Raw genomic sequence first — 21395 nt, 5'->3', positions numbered from 1 at the left:
TCAATTACCATATTCTGCCCCTGTGTAAGTGCATTGAAGTGGGAATGGCCTCCTACTGTACCTATATAAGTGGATCAACTGACTGAATAGCCTCCTCCTGTTCCTGAAAAAGTGGCTCAACGTGCTGAATGGCCTCATTCTGTTTCTGTGTAATTGACTCAAAGGACTGAATAACTTCTTCCTTGTCCGGTTGGACATGGCCAAGAGCCGGATTGGGTTACCCCTGGTTCCTGTTTGACAGCTCGATGTGCTGACAAGTGTGATGATGCTGCAATTTTAAGAGGTTATTTTGTCCTGGTTTCTTATAAGAGAGAGATTGAACGAGCTGGCTAGTTAAGACCACTGGGTAAACAACGAGGGAGGCCTTGGGTTTATTTTAATGCAGCTAGAATGGGTCTGGCCAACTCTCACAGATTCGGATCTCTGGGTTTTGGTTTCTCAGCAACATCAGAAAATATTGGGGTCTCCACGGAGTTGGAAGCTTCAGGGAATGTCTCCTGGCTGCTACTCTCTCTGAATTTTCTCTTGCTGCTGTTTTTAATTCCTGGATTGGAGAAATGTTTGTCACATTCTGTGTCTGAATATTCTTTTTTGCCAAGGGCTGTGTTTATGTGATTTTCCTATATTGGAACAGTTCATTAGTAATCGCTCCACGATCTATTATTCTGTTATCGTGTCCAATTCTAAATTCCTCTTTCTTTCGTTTCATTTTATCTTCCGTGTTTAAATAAATGATGTTTGCTTCACACAGAGTAGTTTGACCAGTCACATTGCATCAGGAACAGACAGTTTGCATTTCCTTTAAAATACGAAAACATTAGAGTCAAGGATACCGCCTTCAAATATTTTCGAGGGGCTCTGGTGTGGTCCATCCCACTAGAGTCCTTCCCTTCCTGAGTAATAGGCTGGAGGCACTGAATGGGCTGTCCCTGTTCTTCTCCAATAGTGTCAATGGGCTGAATGACTTCCTCATATTCCTGTGAAACCAGCGTGAGGAGCTGAATGAACTCTTGTTTTACTGTGGCAATAGGCAGTGTCAGGCAGTGCTGTTATATGAATGTTACTGATACTTAACAGCACAAGCCTGAATGGAGCCTGGATATTGCTGCACATGGACAAAGACCAGTTCAGGAGCTGACAGGGGACAAAATGTTCTGAACATTGTGGAATCTTCAGTGACCATCCCCACTTCTAATCTTATGGTGGAGAGGGTGAGGGTGGGGAGACATTGATGAAGCAGCTAAACATGTTTGTGAAGAGGAAGCTACCCTGAGGATCTCCCACAGAGGTGACCCAGGACTGAGATGATGAACATCTTCCTTTGTGCCATGTTCGACTCCAAACACTGGACAGTTTAGTCTGATTCCCTGCTGTGGTTCTGTTCGCCGAGCTGGAAGTTGTTGTTGCAAACGTTTTGTCCCCTGTCTAGGTGACATCCTCAGTGCTTGGGAGCCTCCTGTGAAGCGCTTCTGTGGTGTTTCCTCCGGCGCTTCCGGTTGTCAGTTTCAGCTGTCCGCTGTAGTGGCCGGTATGTTGGGTCCAGGTCAATGTGTTTGTTGATGGAGTTTGTGGATGAGTGCCATGCTTCTAGGAATTCAGGACAGCCAGGGAATTCCTAGAAGCATGGCACTCATCCACAAACTCCATCAACAAACACATCGACCTGGACCCAATATACCGGCCACTACAGCGGACAGCTGAAACTGACAACCGGAAGCGGCAGAGACAGGCCACTATAAATGCTGGAGGAAACACCACAGAAGCGCTTCACAGGAGACTCCCAAGCACTGAGGATGTCACCTAGACAGGGGACGAAACGTTTGCAAACAAAACTTCCAGCTTGGTGAACAGAACCACAGCAACGAGCAGCCGAGCTACAAATCTTCTCACAAACTTAGTCTGATGCCCATTAAGTCCAGTTTTGTTAAGCTCCTTGATGTCAACAAAAGCCAACCACTGCCTTGATATCTGGGCCAGTCATTTTTACCAGAACCCTTGAGCCAAACTCTTGTGTCCATATCAATAGGCAATGGTATAGGAACAACACGTGTTCTCTTCAAACAAATGGTATTTAATGTCAGGGTTTCTCTTCTCAAGAATGTTAGGGAGCAAGATGACTGAAAGTATTTGAAGAAGAGGTAGATGGATATTGACCTGACAGAAAGTTGAGGGCTATGAAGAATTGGGTATGAAAGAGGATTTGAGACCAAGAGCAGATCAGTCATGATCTTCGTGAAGGGCAAGGCAGGCTTGGGGAGTGAACGACCTGTCCCTGTTTCTGATGCTCTTACATTCTGTTATTGGAGAGTTAGTGGGTGTCATTGTGATAAATGTGCAATTACTGAATATTGCAGTCAGGGAGACCAGATGATTTTGTGAGCCATCTCTGGTGAGTATATGGGCTGTATTCAGAGTCAATCTGCGTCTACAGCATGACCAACAAATGAAGCACAAGTTGCAGAGAGGCGAAGCTCTGTGAAGAGAGATGAGGGGCCTCTTTCATACCTGTGCCTGGATTTTCCAATTACATTTCCCAAATCATTTCAAAGCGTGTGTGACAGTCTTGAGAGGCTGAATGGTCTCCTCTGTTTCTGTGCACCAGATTATAGGAGTAAGTGGCCTCCAACTGTCCCTGTCTAGCAGGTATGAGGGGCTGAATGGAACACAGAAAAATGGGACTGAGGAGCAGGAGTGGGTCATTAGGTACTTTGAGCTTTCTCCACCAGGAACTACAATTGTGGTTGATCAGGTTGTGGACACAGCCCCATTTTCCTCTCTATATCCCATTATCAGTGACTTACTTCCCTATCAAATATTTTGTAATGCAGCTTTCAATCAATGTGAACATAGAGGCACGATAAACTTTCAGTGAATCGAATTCCCACTTGAAAGGTCATTTTAGAATTTTTCGTCATCCTTCTTATAGAATCAGAGAGTCATGCAGAACAGAAACAGACCCGATAGTCCATCCTGTTCACTCCGATCAGATATCAAATCTGATCCAGTCCCATTTGCCAGCATTTGGCCAATATCCCTCCTCTTTCAGATACATTTTAAATGTGTGATTGTAACCGCCTTCAGCACTTCCTCTGACAGCACTTTCTGTACATACACCACTCTCTGTGTGAAACATTTATATTCAGGTCCCTTCTAAATCATTCGCCCTCTCCCCTTCAATATATGCCTCTGAATCTGGTCTCCCCTACCCTGGGGAGCAGAACGTGGCTGTTCAGAATATCGAGTCCGTTAATGATTTTATAAACATCTATAATGTCACCCTTCAGCCTCTGACACTCCAGGGAGAAACACCTCAACCTAATCAACCTCTCCCTGGGACATCTGTGTGAATATTTTCTGCATAAAACCGCGTTGTATGCAGTTTTCTTAATGTGGCCTTCCCAACACGGTGTACAGATGCAACATGCCACCACAAATCCTTTCACTCATTGCTCTGAGTGATTAAGGCAAATGTGCCAAATATGTTCAGCACCACTCTGTCTACCTGCGACTCCACTTTCAAGGAACAATGTAACTGCAGCCCTAGGTCCCTTTGTTCCATAACACGCCCATGGACCTTACCATTAAGTGTATAATTTCTTCCTAAAATGCAAAACCTTATAGTCATCTGTAAACTTACTAACTATGGCCCCGAGATCCACATCTAAGGTATTTACATAAATTATGAAATGCAGTGAACTGAGCACTGATTCTTGCAGCACTCTGCTGGTCACAAACCTCCAGTCTGAAAAATATCCCTCTTCCTTCAAGCCAATTGTGACTAGCTTCTTCTGTGTCCCATGTGACCGAACCTTTAATCTGTCTACCAATTGGAATGTTATGAACACCTTGCTGAAGACCATATAGACAATGTCTACCAAATTGCTTTCATTTATCATCTTTTTTACCTCTTCATAAAACTCAACCAAATTAATGAGACATGATTTCCCATGCCGAAAGACACGTTGTCTACGCCGATCAGCCCTTGCCTTCCCAAATATATGTAAATGCTATCCCTCAGAATCCCTTCCAACAACTTACCCACCACTGACATCAGGCTCAGCGGTCTATAGTTCCCCGCCTTTTTGGGTCACTGTTTCCTTTTCTCGTCCCACTCCTCCACTGCTCACAGCAAATGTTAGATGTGGCCAGGTCGGTGATGTGGCGGATGATAAAGGTCTTAGGCAGGGTCAGGGTCAGTTTTAGGAACAAGTCAGGCCAGTTTCTTTAATCTGCTCAAATAGCACATTTATGATCCAGAGCAATGTTACTCAAACTATGATAGAAAAATGAATGGCAAACTGTTCGGGTATTGCAAATATATAATCAATATTTCCCTGTTTAAAATGCTGAGACACACATTCACACAATCTCTGCAATTTGAAGTTGAAAGAACTTTGTCCAAATATTAGTGTAACTTTTGACAAAAGGAAAAATTGAGAGATTGTCCAAAATGTGATTCGGCTTCTGAAGATATTCAACTTACACAAGCTGCGAGCAATGGGATTTCATCCTGGGACAGTTGAATTTGGCTTAATTCCCTTTGCATTAGGCAGTGAGAAGATCCCAATCAATTCTGGTCAGTAATCACCCAAAGGGTAGCACAGTGGCTCAGTGGTTAGCACTGCTACCTCACAGCACGAGGAACAGGGGTTCTATTCCAGCCTCGGGCGACTATCTGTGTGGGGTTTGTATATTCTCCCTTTGAGTGCGTGAGCTTCTAATCGATGCTCCAGTTCCCTCCCACAGCTCAAACTGTGTACATTAGGTGGATTGGTCATGGCAAGTTGTCTGTCGTATTCAGGGATTTCTCGGTTCGGTGCATTAGTCAGAAGTAAATCTCAGGGAATGGGCCTGGCAAGGTGGAAGTTTGGTATGGACGTGTTGGGCCGAAGGACCTGTTCCCACACTGCATGAATTCTTTAAAAATGAGAATGGTAATGATGACCGTATAGGTGTTTTTTTTAGCTTACACACATTACTGTGATGAGGAATAATGAGGGAGAGAGAGAGTGTGTAATAGGCCACTCCTTCTCAGGAAGATTACATTGTCTCCCTTTCTGAGTTGAATCACACAATAATGTCATCCTCTCCCAAAGTGGATCATGTGAGGTCTCCTTGAATAATTTCCAAACTATATCACCATCACATTCCCTGTTCCATGTCGATGCATCATTGTTGCCATCTCGCACAGAGCCATACCCTTAGCAGAAAATGGTTTTGCTCAATTTGAAAATATGTTTATATGCCCCTGCGTCATTAAAAAATAAAATATTTAATGTATTTAGAATACCTGTGTTAAAATGAATGCATTTTTTTTGAAGAAATACAGAAATTGCGAGTAAAGCTCGGCAGGCCTGTCAGTTCCCAAATGCCTTTTACATGCTGCAGTTGTACCAGCCTCCATCACTTCCTCCGGCAGCTCATTCCATACGTACACCACCCTCTGCGTGAAAAGGTTCCTCTTAGGCCTCTTCAAAACCTTTCCCCTCTCACTTTCATCCAATGCCCTCTAGTTTTGAAGGCTCCTAACCTGGGGAAAACCCCTGACTCCTCACCCTATCCATGACCATTCTGATTTTATAAACCTCTACTGCTGCAAGATGTGACTCCAATCCACACGAATAGCCGTGTTTTCAGTCTTGCCGGGCCTAAATTCTGAAATTCAATTCTGATACTTATTTCTCCATCAGGACACATTTCTACAACCAGTTTAATCAGTTTGTTCAGATGTATCATGAGACACTTCTGTGGGATTTACACCGAGACCTTTATGCTCGGAGATAAGGACACTAGCATCACTCAGCAATACCCATAAAGCTGTAACAGTATTCTCCTGTGTGTTTGTTCATCAGCCTGTTCTGACATGCTGTGACATACCTCTGCAACAGGCAGGACTTGAATCCATTCCTACTAGTCCAGAGCTAGGAAAACTACCACACAGTTCAGGAATTAAAATCAAATCCAGAGTTCTGGTTCAGAGCCAGGGAGTCTACCCACTACACTACCATACCCAGACTTGGGTCATACTTTAAGTGCCAGCTTTCAACTCAATGTGCATTTATTATAATCAGGTTACCATTACTGAGCTACACAAAACACTTTGTATTGCTAAACAAATGCAAGATATTTGTCCAAACTGTCGGATATTGAGTGCACGGGCTGTGCTATCGAAATTAACTATGAACGTCTTCAATCGCTATTATCTGTCATCTACAATATTAAGGAAAGAAATCCTGCAGTCACCGTCTGCCCAATGATGGGTCTCGAATCGATTTTTATCACTGAACACCACAGAAAACGAAAAACCTTAATTTCTGGTCCCAAAACACACATCACTATTAACCGCCTCAAACGTGCAACTGCCCTCTTCCTAAAACAATGAAATGACACTAGGCCGCTGATTACTGTCCAGGCTCTCCTCTCCAATGACAGTGTCTGCAATGTGTCCCTCCTCCCCCAAAACAGACAAGGCAACCCAAGCTCAGGGTCTTTGTGAAACTCAAGGCCGGAGTGTGCAGGCATCCTGGAGACGGGGAGGATATTTTAATGAGAGAGAGTGAGGAGGTGGTAATATAACTCACTGGGCTGAGGGGTGGCAGATGGAGTTTAGTTTGGATTAATGCGAGGTATTGGATTGATAAATCAAACAAGAGCAGGACCTATACAATTAAAAGCAGGACCATTGGCAGTGTTGCAGAACAGAGACCTAGGCCGTCAGGTATAATTCTTTAAGATTTGCATCTCAGATAGATAGTGTGGGTAAGGTGGGTTTTACCATACTTGTCTTCATTGGTCAGACCTTTGAGTCTCGGAATTGGGACGTTATGTTGAGGTTGTACAGGATATTGAACTCTGAGACCCCCTTTCTCTTAACTGCTTATTACTCCACTCCAACTCTATAATGATATACTGTTTCAAATAGACACTTATTAAAATTGCACTCATTTAATTTCAAAATCACACAGCAGCTGTTGTTTGTGTGTCTTCTTGTGGCCGTAGATCTCCCTGGGTCATCTTCTTTCTTTTTACTGCGAATCTGCTCCATATGAAAAGATACCTTTGATGCAGAGTGTTTCCTAATCTCTTGGATCTGTGTTGATGACATTTACTCTGTCTGCAATTTTCTAAATGCCTGCATTTTTAATATGCACAACGTCGGATCATCTCATTGGTTCAACTTCCGAAAACCAATGCATTAAAACTTGATTTGGTTTTAGTGTTCTGGGCATAATTTAAACTGATTGGTAAAATTCGAATTGTTGTCCAAGGAGCATCCATCTCAGGGATCTAGTTCACAGCCAAATGTGACACATTTTCAGTTGTCCTTCACACTCTGGGTCCGACATCCTCTCATATCACAGGTGCTTGGAAGCTCTCAGTTCAGAATAGCGTTCCCTCTCTCTTAAAGGTACATACACACTTTCGACTTCATGACATTAACACCCTGATGACAATACAGAAACTTGGAGCCAATGTGGAATTCTATTCTCTATGGTTTGTCAATATTTCACTCACTCCGTCTGGTTTGCATCAGGGTTTTTGTTGCTCCATTGACAGCATGTCATTATTCGACTCTGTCCGTGGGAATATATCAGTATTTCACTTGCTCACACTAGTGAGTGTCGCAGAATTTCAGTTGTTGCATGGGAACTGTGACACCATGACAATTTTAGTGTTTGTAGATGGCACCAAACCTGGAAGTATTGTAAAGTCTATGGAGGACTGTGCGGAACTCTAACAGGAGAGTGACACGTTGATTTAGTGTTCAGGTGTATGGCAGCTGGGGATCAATGCAGAGCAGTGTGAGGTGATGCACTTTGGGAGGAAAGACAATGAAATACAATATAAAACAGGCCGTACCGTTAAATAGGGGGTGCAGGAGCAGAGAGTCCTTGGTGTATATGAGCAGAGATTGTTGAAGATATCAGGACAAGTGGGGAGAGCAGTATCCTCTCCGGCTCCTACCAGGGTCCTCCCCACATGGCGGGGGAAGGAGGGTGAGGAAACGGATATCGGGCCCTCCATCACCCAGCTCGGCCCTTTCTGTCTTATTCCAGGCTGATTCTCCTGGAATGGGAGAAAGTGAGGGCTGGAATGAGGGTGGGGGACGGTGTCATGGTGAGGTGACCGGTGGGAGTGAGTCCACAGTGTTGGATGCATGCAGCATTATTAGTGTATGGGAGTGGAGTAAAGTGGGAAGGGTGGGGCGAAGGTGTTCCATGCAGCAGTGCGAGTGGTGGAGCATGAGCCTTGTTTGGGGGTAGGTGCTATAACAGATATACAGTGAGTTTGAGGAAGCAGACAGAATACGGTGACCCTTATCCTGAAAGAGTGGGGAAGGTTATTAAAGCTTGTCCTGTATTATTGGGCATTTCTCCAGACTGCAGATGCTGCACCGAGGGAGGTGATGAGTTCAGACCATGCTTGGTGGGTCTGGCGGTGTAGCCTCCTCTGGAAAGAGAATGGTCTCATTTTGTACTAGCTCATCCACCAACACATCCGTGCCCCTGTCGACAAACCGCAGTGTCATTGCCCATGATCTGCCATGCTCGAGGTAAACTGTGCAGGGCAGCTCCGAACTGAGAAAGCTCAACTGTGTGCCCATTGGCCGGTTAAAGGTTGCACCAGTGCCAGGTATCACGGAATATCCAGGGGCATCCGGGCGATGGTGAGTACCACCCGCCATGATGGGTGGGAGAATCGGGCTGATATTGAACGAGAGAGAGACATCATGGTGTGGGCTGGGTAGTTAATGAGGAGAGTCCGATACGATAGCACCAGGAAACTAGCTCAGCCTCGTGCGGACGATCCCACTGTCACACTCAAGGAAAATCAAAGATAAATTATTGTTAGAATCTGCCCAATGAGTCATAGATTCTGTTGTAACCAATTCCAGTTACAAAGATGCAGAACGAGTGCTCATCTGACCTCACCCCAATATCCCCTTTTCCCATCGTTCCTGGGAAGGTTGGCTCATGTTACAGGATGCAATCGAAGTGCCGACATTTCAGCATTCTGAAACGTGGGAACACATCCTTCCACGACACTGTCTCTCAGTCTCCCCCTCTCTGTCTATTTCCCAAACCCATCCCATGTGGCGGTATTTAAACTGATTCCCCCGCTATCACTCTCTGGCAGTGATGGTCACACCAACAGCACCCCCTTGTCAGGGCAACATGGAGATATGGAGCTGTAAATGGATGGGAGCTGTACATCCTGTCACTTCCAGCATGGGCTGCAAGTTTCCCCACACTGGGCAGTGATTTAACACAGTGTAACTGAACACTGCACTGGGGTGGTGTACACTGCCCTACATGCTGGGACGGTAACTGCTCCTGGTTTACAGATCAATGCACTGGGGTGATGTACACTGCCCTACATGCTGGGAGGGTATCTGCTCCTGGTTTACAGATCAATGCACTGGGGTGGTGTACACAGTCCGACATGCTGGGAGGGTAACTGCTCCTGGTTCACAGATCAATACACTGGGGTGGGGTACACAGTCCTACATGCTGGGTGGGTAACTGCTCCTGGTTTACAGATCAATGCACTGGGGTGGTGTACACAGTCCTACATGCTGGGTGGGTAACTGCTCCTGGTTTACAGATCAATACACTGGGGTGGGGTACACAGTCCTACATGCTGGAAAGGTATCTGCTCCTGGTTTACAGATTAATGCACTGGGGTGGAGTACACAGCTCTACATGCTGGGAGGATATCTGCTCCTGGTTTACAGATCAATGCACTGTGGTGAGGTACACAGTCCTACATGCTGGGAGGGTAACTGCTCCTGGTTTACAGATCAATGCACTGGGGTGGTGTACATTGTCCTACATGCTGGGAGGGTATCTGCTCCTGGTTTACAGATCAATGCACTAGGGTGGGGTACACAGTCCAAATGCTGAGAGGGTAACTGCTCCTGATTTACAGATTAATTCACAGGTAATCACTGCACGGGTCGCTGTGCTGAACAGACTATCTGGTTGAGGTTTGTAGATCATTCAATGATGTGGTCAGTGCAGCTCCCCATGCTGGCTAGATATGTAGCCTGTGCACAGTATATCATTTTGGTAGGGTGGTAGGGGGGAAATGTGATGGACAGGTCAAGGGCTTCCCGGAACATTCTGTTCCCGACATTCTATAACTGACACTCCCCAGAACGTTCTGTCCCCAACATTCTATAACTGTCATTCCCCGGAACATCCTGCCCCCGACATTCTATAACTGACATTTCCCGGAACGTTTTGTTCCCGACCTTCTATAACTTCCATTCCCTGGAACGTTCTGTCCCTGGGGATTCTATAACTGACATTCCCCGGAACGTTCTGTCCCTGACATTGTTTGTGAACGGCCGAACGTCAGTGAATTGAACAAATGATAAGATCCCGAGGGAAGAAATCCTGTTCCAGGGAGAAGGAGACATTGTTCCAAAGTCCCCTCAGGCAGTTAAAGGGGTGAATACGTTTTCCCTGCGTTTACATTTCTCCACGACACAGGATCGTCCACAATTTAGACCAAAATACAGGAATTCCCAAACTCCGTTTGTCTTCAGGAAACTGGGAGAGAATCCGTCAGGACAGCAACGTTTCCACCTTCCGTATTAGGAACTGGGAAGGAGTGACATGTGTCTGTTCTCGAGTGATCAAAGTTAGAAATCATACAACACCAGGTTATAGTCCAACAGCTTTAAGTTGAAGCACACTAGCTTTCGGAGCGATCTGTTGGACTATAACCTGGTGTGTGATTTCTAACACCCCAGTCCAACACCGGCATCTCCGAATCTCGAGTGATCGAGTGTGTGGGAATGTTCTAGAAACCATCTGTCCTTTTGGATGTGTCTCTGTGTGTTTGGAGAGGGAGGATTTCTTGAAGTTGATGTCTCATTTTTGTCAATTCCGACCTTCCCATTTGTTATTCCAGCTCCAATTATTTTAATAAATCCCTGAATACAGGGACACATTTGAAAATCTCACTGGGCCCCCAATCAAACGGGTCCCTTTGCCTCCAGGCTGATGGATAATGTGTTTGTTTTCCTTCCTCACAGTTAACGGAGTGACCATCTACGTCCTGCTTTATAAAGATTGTGGATTGTCTCCATGTGCCAGACGTTACCTGGGGGCCATGGCAGCGGCGGATCTCCTGGTCATTATCGTCGACCTGATCCTGGGACACATTCCCATTGTTTATGGTGAACAGTTTTATTTCCTGAGGTACTCCGTCCCCGTGTGTAATGTCCACGCCGTCCTCCTTTATGCAGTCACTGACTGCTCTGTCTGGTTCACCATCACTTTCACCTTTGATCGGTTTGTGGCCATTTGTTGCCAGAAGCTGAAAAGTAAATATTGCAGTGAGAAAACGGCGGCTGTGGTTCTGGGAGCAGTGACTGTGCTGAGCTGTGTAAAGAACATTTCCTGGTATTTTATGTTCACGGCTCGGTATCTCCTGGGGAAGGCCCCTTGGTTTTGTGAGGTAACAGTCGCTGCTCGTTACTCCATTGTCAGGGTCACAATCGAGTCCCTCCACCACATTCTAACCCCGTGTGTCCCATTTCTCCTGATTCTACTGCTCAATGTTCACACCGTCAGACACATTTTAGTGACCAGCAGAGCCCGCAGGAGACTCCGCGCTCACACCAATGGGGACGCTCAGTCTGACAGTGAAATGAGGAACCGAAAAAAATCCATCATTTTACTGTTTGTAATCTCGGCCAATTTCATGCTGTTTTCTATATGGTTACGGATGTGGGATATTGGGTATCAGTCTGTGTATCTCCATCCCTTTTTGGGGGAATTGGGCGTCATGCTGCAGCTCCTCAGTTGCTGCACAAACACCGCAATTTATGCCGTGACCCAGACTAAGTTCAGGCAGCAGCTGAAGAATGTGCTGAAATATCCCTTCATCCAAATCCATTCATCCATCAAATTCCCTCATTAATCAATCCATCCGGGATTTTCTCATTTCAGTTCAGTGTTTCAGCGATGGAGCAGCCTGTCGCTATGGTAACCAACTAAGGGTAGCGCTGGTTTGTCCATCCTTATCCCCCAGGGGCTTCACAGGGAAACATCTCAATGTTTCTCACAACTCAGGGGCCAGTGAGAAAATGCACCCCCATCCCACTGACTGTATCCATCACTTCCATTTGTAAACAATAAAAATGTTCATTAAAGCATGCCGAGCAGCAGAGTGACCGATATTGTTGTGTGTCTTTGTGTTGAAGAAGCTGAGCTGGAGAGAGACAGACTCAGCCCCAAGTCCTGGTCCTCAGTGAAGGGGAGGGCACCGTGCCCTGAGCTCAACAGCTGGGTTTAACTCCCTCTGTCCCCCCACTGCAGCCTGGCCTCCCCATTACCTCTCCCCTACTCTTTCTCCTCAATTCTCTCTCTCTCTCTCTCTCTCTTTCAGCACACACTTTCTTTCTCAACCCTCTCCCTCATCCTCCCCTCTCTCTCACACACCCACTCCAACCTCGGTTTCACCACCTACCTGCACTTTTCCCTCTCTCCCTCTCTCTCATGCCGTCTGTGTCTCTCTCCCACAATTCCATCTCTACCCCATTTTCCCCACCTCCCACATTTCACCCCAACCCCCCACACGCAGCCTCACCCCCAAACATCCCCAGTCTCTGGGTCAAAGGGAGAGGGAAGGACTCGGGAGACACAGTATGTCACAGAGAGAGGGAGGGAGGGACAGGAGGGAGATAGATTCTGTCAGAGGGGAAGAGAGAGAGATTTGGAAAAGAGAGACACCAAAGGAGGTGGAGAGCGAGAAGGGGGAGAGAAAGAGTTAGGGTGAGGGAGAGAGAGAGAGACACGGGAGGAGATAATGAGAGAGAGGGGCAAGAGAGAGAGTAAGACTGAGAGAGGGGCGAGGGAGGGGTCAAGAGAGAGAAAGAAACAGAGAGAGGGAGGGGCGACGAGAGAGAGAAGTGGGCAAGAGAGATAGGGGAGACGAGAGAGAGAGAAAAAGACAGGAGAGTGACAGAGATTGAGGGGGCGAGGGAGAAACAGGGGTTGGGAGATGTGGACAAGAGAAAGCAGGATGGCTAAAGAGATATAGAGGAGGGAAGAGAGAGAGGGAGAGAGAGAGAGTGGATGAGAGAGAGCAAAGGCGATAGAGAGAGAGATGTTCAGAGAGAGTAAGGGCACAAAGGAGAGAGGGGTGTGTGAGTGGGTGAGAGAGGGAGGGAGGGGCGAGAGAGAGAGAGGAGGGGGAGAGAGAGAGAGAAGGGATGAGAGAGAGAGAGGGATGAGAGAGAGAGATGGAGGGGGCGAGAGAGAGGGAGGGGGCGAGAGAGAGACGGAGGGTGTGAGAGAGGGAAGAAGGGGGTGAGCGAGAGAGAGGGAGTGGGGCGAGAGAGAGAGAGGGGGCAAGACAGAGAGGGGGCAAGAGAGAGGGAGGGGGTGAAAGAGAGTGGGAGGGAGTGAGAGAGTGAGAGGGGGTGGGAGAGAGAGGGAGGGGGCGAGAAAGAGAGGGAAGGGGCGAGAGAGTGAGGGAGGGAGCGCGAGAGAGAGGGATTGGGCGAGAGAGAGAGAGGAAGGGGCGAGAGAGACAGAGTAAGGGGGCGAGAGTGAAGGAGCGGGCTGAGAGAGAGAGGGTGGGGGCGAGAGAGAGATAGAGGGAGGGGGCGAGAGAGAGATAGAGGGAGGGGGCAAGAGAGAGAGAGGGAGAGGGCGAGAGAGAGAGGGGGGCGAGAGAGAGAGAGGGAGGGGGTGAGAGAGAGAGACAAAGGGGGACGAGAAAGAGAGGGGAGCGAGAGAGAGAGAGGGAGGGGGAGAGAGAGGGGGCAAGAGAGGGGGGGCAATAGAGAGATGGAGGGGCGAAAGAGAGAGGGAGGGAGGGAGGGAGAAAGTGAGGGAAGGGGTGGGAGAGAGATGGAGGGGACGAGAGAGAGAGGGAGGGGGTGAGAGAGAGAGGGGGGCGAGAGAGAGAGAGGGAGGGGGTGAGAGAGAGAGACAAAGGGGGACGAGAAAGAGAGGGGAGCGAGAGAGAGAGAGGGAGGGGGAGAGAGAGGGGGCAAGAGAGGGGGGGCAATAGAGAGATGGAGGGGCGAAAGAGAGAGGGAGGGAGGGAGGGAGAAAGTGAGGGAAGGGGTGGGAGAGAGATGGAGGGGACGAGAGAGAGGAAGGGGTGCGAGAGAGTGAGGGAGGAGGGCGACAGAGAGAGGGATGGGGCAAGAGAGAGAGGGAGGGGCGAGAGAGAGAGGAAGCGGAGCGAGAGAGAAGGAGGGGGTGAGAGAGAGAGGGTGGAGGCGAGAGGGAGATAGAGGGAGGTGGCGAGAGAGAGATAGAGGGAGGGGGAGAGAGGGAGAGGGGCGAGAGAGAGGGAGGGGGCGAATGAGAGAGGACGGGGCAAAAGCGAGAGAGGGAGGGGGCAAGAGAGAGCGGGAGGGGGTGTGAGGGAGAGAGGCAGTGGCGAGAGAGAGAGGGAGGGGGTCGAGAGAGGGAGGGAAGTGGGGGCGAGACGAGTTAGGGGAAGGGGCGAGAGCGAGAGAGGGAGGGGGCGAGAGAGAGAGAGGGAGGTGGCTAGAAAGAGAGGGGGAGCGACAGAGAGAGGGAGGGGTCGAGAGAGAGGGTGGGCGGCGAGAGAGAGAGGGAGGGCGTGAGAGAAAGAGAAATGGGGCGAGAGTGAGAGAGGGAGGGCGTCGAGAGACAGAGGAAGGGGTGAGAGAGAGAGAGGTAGGTGGCGCGAGAGAGAGGGAGGTAGGGGAGAGAGAGAGGAGGCAGGCGAGAGAGAGATGGAGGGGTCGAGAGAGAGCGGGATGGGGCGAGTGAGAGAGGGAGGGTGCGAGAGAGAGAGGGAGAGGGCAAGAGACAGAGGGAGGGGGCGAGAGAGAGAGGGGTAGCGAGAGAGAGGGAGGGGGTGAGAGAAAGAGAAATGTCGCAAGAGTGAGAGAGGAAGTGGTTGTGACAGAGAGGGAGGCGCGAGAGAGATGGAGGGGGTCGAGAGCGAGATGGAGGGGGCAAGAGAGAGAGGGAGGGGGGCGAGAGAGAGAGGGGGTCGCGAGAGAGAGTTAGGGGGTGAGAGAAAGAGAAATGGGGCGAGAGGGAGAGAGGAAGGGGTTCGAGAGAGAAGGAAGGGGCGAGAGAGAGTGTGAGCGATGAAAGAGAGGGAGGGAGGGGGTGAGAGAAAGAGAAGTGGAGCGAGATTGAGAGAGGGAGGGGGTCGAGAGAGAGAGGAAGGGGCGAGTGAGAGAGAGGGAGGTGGCGAGAGAGAGAGGGTGGGGGCAAGAGACTGAGGGAGGGGGAAGAGAGAGGGGGTAGCGAGAGCGAGGGAGGGGTGAGAGAAAGAGAAAGGGGGCGAGAATGAGTGGGAGATGGTCGAGAGAGAGAGGAAGGGAGTCGAGAGAGAGAGGGTGGTGGTGGAGAGAGAGAAAAGCGGCGAGAGAGAGTGGGGGTCAGAGAGAGAGAAAGGGGGCGAGAGAGAGAGGGTGTGGGACGAGAGAGAGAGATGGAGGGGGCGAGAGAGAGGAAGGGTGAGAGAGGGTGGGCGAGAGAGAGAGAGCGAGGGGGCGAGAGAGAGAGGGCGGGGTTGAGAGAGCGAGAGAGAGGCGGTGAGAGTGAGAGAGGGAGGGGCGAGAGAGAGAGTGAGGTGGGCGCGAGAAAAAGAGAGGGAGGGGGCGAGAGAGATGGAGGGGGTGATAGTGAGAGCGGGATGGGGAGAGAGAGAGGGAGTGGGGCAAGAGAGAGAGGGAGGGGGGAAAGAGAGAGGTGGGCCCGCGAGAGAGAGAGGGAGGGGGCGTGAGAGAGATGGAGGGGGCGAGAGAGAGAGGTGTGGGGGGGAGAGAGAGGGAGGGGGTGAGAGACAGGGAGGGGGCGAGAAAGACAGAGGGAGGGGGCGAGAAAGAGAGGGAGGGGGCGAGAGAGAGAGGGGGGGATGGGGGCAAGAGAGAGAGTGGGGGCGAGAGAGAGATGGAGGGGGCGAGAGAGAGGTAGGGAGAGGGGTGAGAGAAAGAGAGGGAGGGGGCAAGAGAGATGGAGTGGATGAGAGGGGGAGAGAGGGATGTGGAGAGCGAAAGAGGGAATGGGGCGAGAGAGAGAGGGGGAGGGAGGGGGGCTAAAGAGAGAGGGTGGGGGCGAGAGAGACGGAGGGGATGAGAGAGAGAGAGGGCTGGGGAGAGAGAAAGAGGGAGTGGGGCGAGAGAGAGAGTGAGGGGAGCGAGAGAGAAAGGGGGAGCGAGATAGAGAGGGAAGGGGGCGAGAGAGAGTGTGCGGGCGAGAGAGAGAGGTAGGGGGTGAGAGAAAGAGAAAGGGGGCGAGAGTGAGAGAGGGAGGGGTGCGAGAGAGAGAGGGAGGTGGCGAGAGAGAGAGAGGGAGGGAATGAGAGAGAGTTGGAGATAGGTGAGAGAGAGAGGGAGGAATGCGAGAGAGAGATGAAGTGCGCGAGAAAGAGAATGAAGGGGCGAGTAAGAGAGGGAGGGTGCGAGAGAGAGAGAGAGGGAGGGGGCGAGTGAGGGTGGTAGGGAGGTGGGAGAGAGAGGGAGGGGGCGAGAGAGAGAGGGAGGTGGAGGGAGGGAGGGGGCGGGAGAGAGAGTGTGTAGTGAGAGAGAGGGAGGGGGTGAGAGAAAGAGAAAGGGGGCGAGAGAGAGTGGGAGGGGGTCGAGAGACAGAGGGAGGGGGCGAGAGAGAGAGGGAGGGGGTGAGAGTGAGAAAAGGGGTGAGAGAGAGAGGGAGCGGGCGACAGAGAGAGGGAGTGGGGCAACAGAGAGAGAGGGAGAAGGCGAGAGAGAGGAGTGGTGAGAGGGGGCGAGTGAGAGAGGGAGGGATCGAGAGTGAGATGGACGGGTCGAGAGAGCGAGAGGGAGGGGGTGAGAGAGAGAGAGGGATGGGGCGAGTGAGAGGGAGGGAGCGAGAGAGAGGGAGGGAGCAAGAGAGAGGGGGAGGGGCGAGAGAGAGAGAGAGGGATGGGGTGAGAGAGAGAGAGAGGGGTCGAGAGAGCGAGAGGGAGGGGGTGAGAGAGAGAGAGAGGGATGGGGCGAGTGAAAGGGAGGGAGCGAGAGAGAGGGAGGGAGCAAGAGAGAGAGTGAGGGGCGAGAGAGAAAGAGAGGGATGGGGTGAGAGAGAGAGGAAGGTGGGCGAGGGAGAGAAGGAAGAGGACTGACAGAGATGGAGGGGGCGAGAGAGAGGTCGGGAGGGGGTGAGAGAGTGAGGGAGGGGTCGGGCGAGCGAGGGAGGGAGTGGGGTGTGAGAGAGGGAGGGGGCGAGAGAGACAGAGGGCAGGGCGAGAAAGAGAGAGTGAGGGGGCGAGAGAGAGAGAGGGAGGGGGCAAAATAGAGAGGGTGGGGGCGAGAGAGAGATAGAGGGAGGTGGCGAGAGAGAGATAGAGGGAGGAGGGAGAGAGAGAGAGGGGGAAGTGGGCGAGAGAGAGGGAGGGGGTGAGTGAGAGAGGGAGGGGGCAAAAGAGAGAGAGGGAGGGGCAAGAGAGAGCGGGAGGGGGCGAGAGGGAGAGGGAGGGGGCGAGAGAGAGAGGGGGAGTGAGAGAGAGAGGGAGGGACGGAGAGAGAGCGTGGGCGGCGAGAGAGAGAGGCAGGGGGTGAGAGAAAGAGAAATGGGTCGAGAGTGAGAGAGGGAGGGCGTCGAGAGAGAGAGGAAGGGGCGAGAGAGAGGTAGGTGGCGAGAGAGAGAGGGAGGTAGGGGAGAGAGGGAGGGAGGGAGGCGAGAGAGAGATGGAGGGTGTCGAGAGAGAGAGGGAAGGGGCGAGTGAGAGAGTGAGGAGGCGAGAGACAGAGAGAGGGGGGCGAGAGACAGAGGGGGTAGCGAGAGAGAGGGAGGCGGTGAGAGAAAGAGAAATGGGGCGAGAGTGAGAGAGGAAGGGAGTCGAGATAGAGAGGAAGGAGCGAGAGAGAGGTAGGGGACGAGAGAGAGGGAGGGAGGTGAGAGAGAGGGAGGGAGGCGAGAGGGAGAGAGGCAGGTGCGAGAGAGAGAGAGGAGGAGCGGGCGAGAGACAGGGTGGGCGGCGAGAGAGAGGGAGGGAAGGGGTGAGAGAAAGAGAAATGGAGCGAGATTGAAGAGGGAGGGAGTCGAGAGAGAGGTAGGGGGTGAGAGAGAGAGGGAGGGAGGCGAGAGAGAGAGGGAGTGGGTCGAGAGAGAGAAGGAAGGGGGGAGAGAGAGAGGGGGAAGGCGAGAGTGGGAGAGGGAGTGGGCAAGAGACAGAGGGAGGGGCGAGAGAGAGAGGGGGTAGCGAGAGCGAGGGAGGGGTGAGAGAAAGAGAAAGGGGGCGAGAGAGAGTGGGAGGTGATCGAGAGAGAGAGGGAGGGAGTCGAGAGAGAGAAGGCGGGGCGGGAGTGAGAAATGAGGCGAGAGAGAGAGGGGGTGAGAGAGAGAGGGAGGGGCGAGAGAGAGAGAGGGACGGGGCTAGAGAGAGAGGGTGTGGGACGAGAGAGAGAGATGGAGGGGGCGAGAGAGAGAGAGGGACGGGGCTAGAGAGAGAGGGTGTGGGACGAGAGAGAGATGGAGGGGGCGAGAGAGAGGAGGGGTGAGAGAGGGTGGGCGAGAGAGAGAGAGAGCGGGCGAGAGAGAGAGGGAGGGGTCGAGAGAGCGAGAGGGAGGCGGCGAGAGTGAGAGAGGGAGGGACGAGAGAGAGGGAGGGGCGTGAGGGAGAGATGGAGGGGCGAGAGAGAGAGGGAGGTGGCGAGAGAAAAAGAGAGGGAGGGGGCGAGAGAGATGGAGGGGGTGAGAGTGAGAGAGGGATGAGAGAGTGGGAGTGGGGCAAGAGAGAGAGGGAGGGGGAGAGAGAGGGACGTAGGCGGGCGAGAGAGAGAGAGGGAGGGGGCGTGAGAGATGGAGGGGCGAGAGAGAGGTAGGGAGGGGTTGAGAGAGAGATGGAGGGGTGTGGGAGAGAGGGAGGGGGCGAGAGAGACAGAGCGAGGTGGCGAGAAAGAGAGGGAGGGGGTGAGAGAGAGAGGGAGGGAGGGGGACAAAAGAGAGAGGGTGGGGGCGAGAGAGAGAGTGGGAGGTGGGCGATGGAGAGGGAGGGGAAGAAAGAGAGAGAGGGATGGGGAGAGAGAGAGGGAGTGGGACGAGAGAGAGGGAGGGGGCGAGAGAGGGAGATGGGAGGGTGAGAGTGAGGTTGGGACGTGTGTGAGAGAGAGAGGGAGGGAGGCAAGACAAAGAGCGACGGCGTGCGAGAGAGAGAGAGAGATGAAGAGGCGAGAGAGAGAGGGACAAGCGAGAGTGGTAGAGTGAGAGAGGGAGGGTGCAAGAGAGAGTGGGAGGGGGTGAGAGAAAGAGAAAGGCGGCGAGAGAGAGTGGGAGGGGGTCAAGAGAGAGAGGGAGGGGGGCGAGAGAGAGGGAGGGAGGGGGTGAGATGAGAAAAGGGCGAGAGAAAGAGGGAGCGGGCGACAGAGAGAGGGAGTGGTGCAACAGAGAGAGAGGGAGGAGGCGAGAGAGAGGAGTGGTGAGAGCAGGGCGAGTGAGAGAGAGAGGGATCGTGAGTGAGAGGGATGGGGCGAGTGAGAGGGAGGGAGCGAGAGAGAGAGGGGGCGAGAGAGAGAGGGAGGGGGCGAGAGAGAGAGGGATGGGGTGAGAGAGAGAGGGAGGTGAGCGAGAGAGAGAGAGGGAGGGGGCGAGAGAGATGGAGGGCGTGAGCGAGAATGGAATGGGGAGAGAGAGAGGGAGTAGTGCCGGAGAGAGAGGGAGGGGACGAGAGAGAGAGGGGAGCGAGAGAGGGAGGGAGGGGGAGAGAGGTAGGGTGGGCGGCGAGAGAGGGAGGGGGTGAGAGAAAGTGAAATGTGGTGAGAGTGAGTTAGGGAGGGCGTTGAGAGAGAGGAAGTGGCGAGAGAGAGAGAGGTAGTGGACGAGAGAGAAGTGAGGGAGGCGAGAGAGAGAGGGAGAGAGGCGAGAGAGAGGGAGGTTGTCGAGAGAGAGAGGGAAGGGGCGAGAGAGAGAGGCAGGGGCGAGAGAAAGAGGGGGCGCGAGAGAGAGAGGGGAGGCGAGAGAGAGAGAGGGAGGGTGTGAGAGAGAGAGGTAGGGGGCGAGAGAGAGAGGGAGCGGGTGAGAGAGAGGGAGGGCAGCGAGAGAGAGGGAGGGGGTGAGAGAAAGAGAATTGGAGCCAGATTGAGAGAGGGATGGAGTCGAGAGAGAGAGAGGTAGGGGGCGAGAGAGAGAGGTAGGGGGCGAGAGAGAGAGGGAGAGAGGCGAGAAAGAGAGGAAGGGGTCGAGAGAGAGAAGGAAGGGGCGAGAGAGAGAGGAAGGTGGGCGAGAGAGATGGAGGGCGGGAGAGAGAGGAATGGGGAGAGGGAAGTAGTGGAGTGAGAGAGAGAGGGAGGGGGCGAGAGAGGGAGGCGGGTGGGCGAGAGAGAGAGGGAAGGGGCGTGACAGAGATGGAGGGGGCGAGAGAGAGGTCGGGAGGGGGTGAGAGATTGAGAGAAGGGGCGGGCGAGCGTGGGAGGGTGTGTGGTGCGAGAGAGGGGTGGAGTGAGAGAGTCAGAGGGCGGGGGCGAGACAGAGAGGGAGGGGACGAGAGAGAGAGGGAGGGGGCGAGTGAGAGAGGGAGGGGGCAAGAGAGAGAGGGAGGGGGCAAGTGACAGAGGGAGGGGGCGAGAGAGAGAGGGGGTAACGAGAGAGGGAGGGGGTGAGAGAAAGAGAAATGGGGTGAGAGTGAGAGAGGAAGAGTCGAGAGAAAGAGGAAGGAGCGAGAGAGATAGGTAGGGGACGAGAGAGAGAGGGAGGGGGTCGAGAGAGAGAGGGAAGGGGCGAGAGAGAGAGGGAGGGGGCGAGAGAGAGAGGAAGGGGCAAGAGACAGAGGGAGGGGGGCGAGAGAGTGGGTGTAGCGAGAGGGAGGGGGGGTGAGAGAAAGGGAAATGGGGCGAGAGTGAGAAAGGAAGAGGTCGAGAGAGAGAGAAAGGAGCAAAAAAGATAGGCAGGGGATGAGAGAGAGAGGGAGGGAGGCGAAAGAGAGGGAGGGAGGCGAGAGAGAGAGGGAGGTTGTCGAGAGATAGAGGGAAGGGGCTAGAGAGATGGAGTGGGCGAGAAGGAGAGAGGCAGGGGCGAGAGAGAGAGGGAGCGGGTGAGAGAGAGGGAGGGCAGCGAGAGAGAGGGAGGGGGTGAGAGAAAGAGAAATTGAGCGAGATTGAGAGAGGGAGGGAGTCGAGAGAGAGAGGTAGGGGCGAGAGAGAGAGGTAGGGGGCGACCCAGAGAGGGAGGAAGGTGAGAGAGAGGGAGGGGGTCGAGAGAGAGAAGGAAGGGGCGGGAGAGAGGGGGGGAGGGCGCGAGCGGGAGAGGGAGGGGGCAAGACACCGAGGGAGGGGGCGAGAGAGAGAGGGGGTAGCGAGAGCGAGGGAGGGGTGAGGGAAAGAGAAATGGGGCGAGAGAGAGTGGGAGGTGGTCGAGAGTGAGAGGGAGGGAGTCGAGAGAGAGTGTGGGGGCGGGAGTGAGTAATGGGGCGAGAGAGAGCGGGGG

Source organism: Chiloscyllium plagiosum, unplaced genomic scaffold (assembly GCF_037043375.1).
Source record: "Chiloscyllium plagiosum isolate Xiang-an unplaced genomic scaffold, Cpla_swu_hap1 HiC_scaffold_45, whole genome shotgun sequence".
In the NCBI taxonomy this organism is placed as follows: Eukaryota; Metazoa; Chordata; class Chondrichthyes; order Orectolobiformes; family Hemiscylliidae; genus Chiloscyllium; species Chiloscyllium plagiosum.
This window is presented reverse-complemented; position numbering follows the sequence as displayed.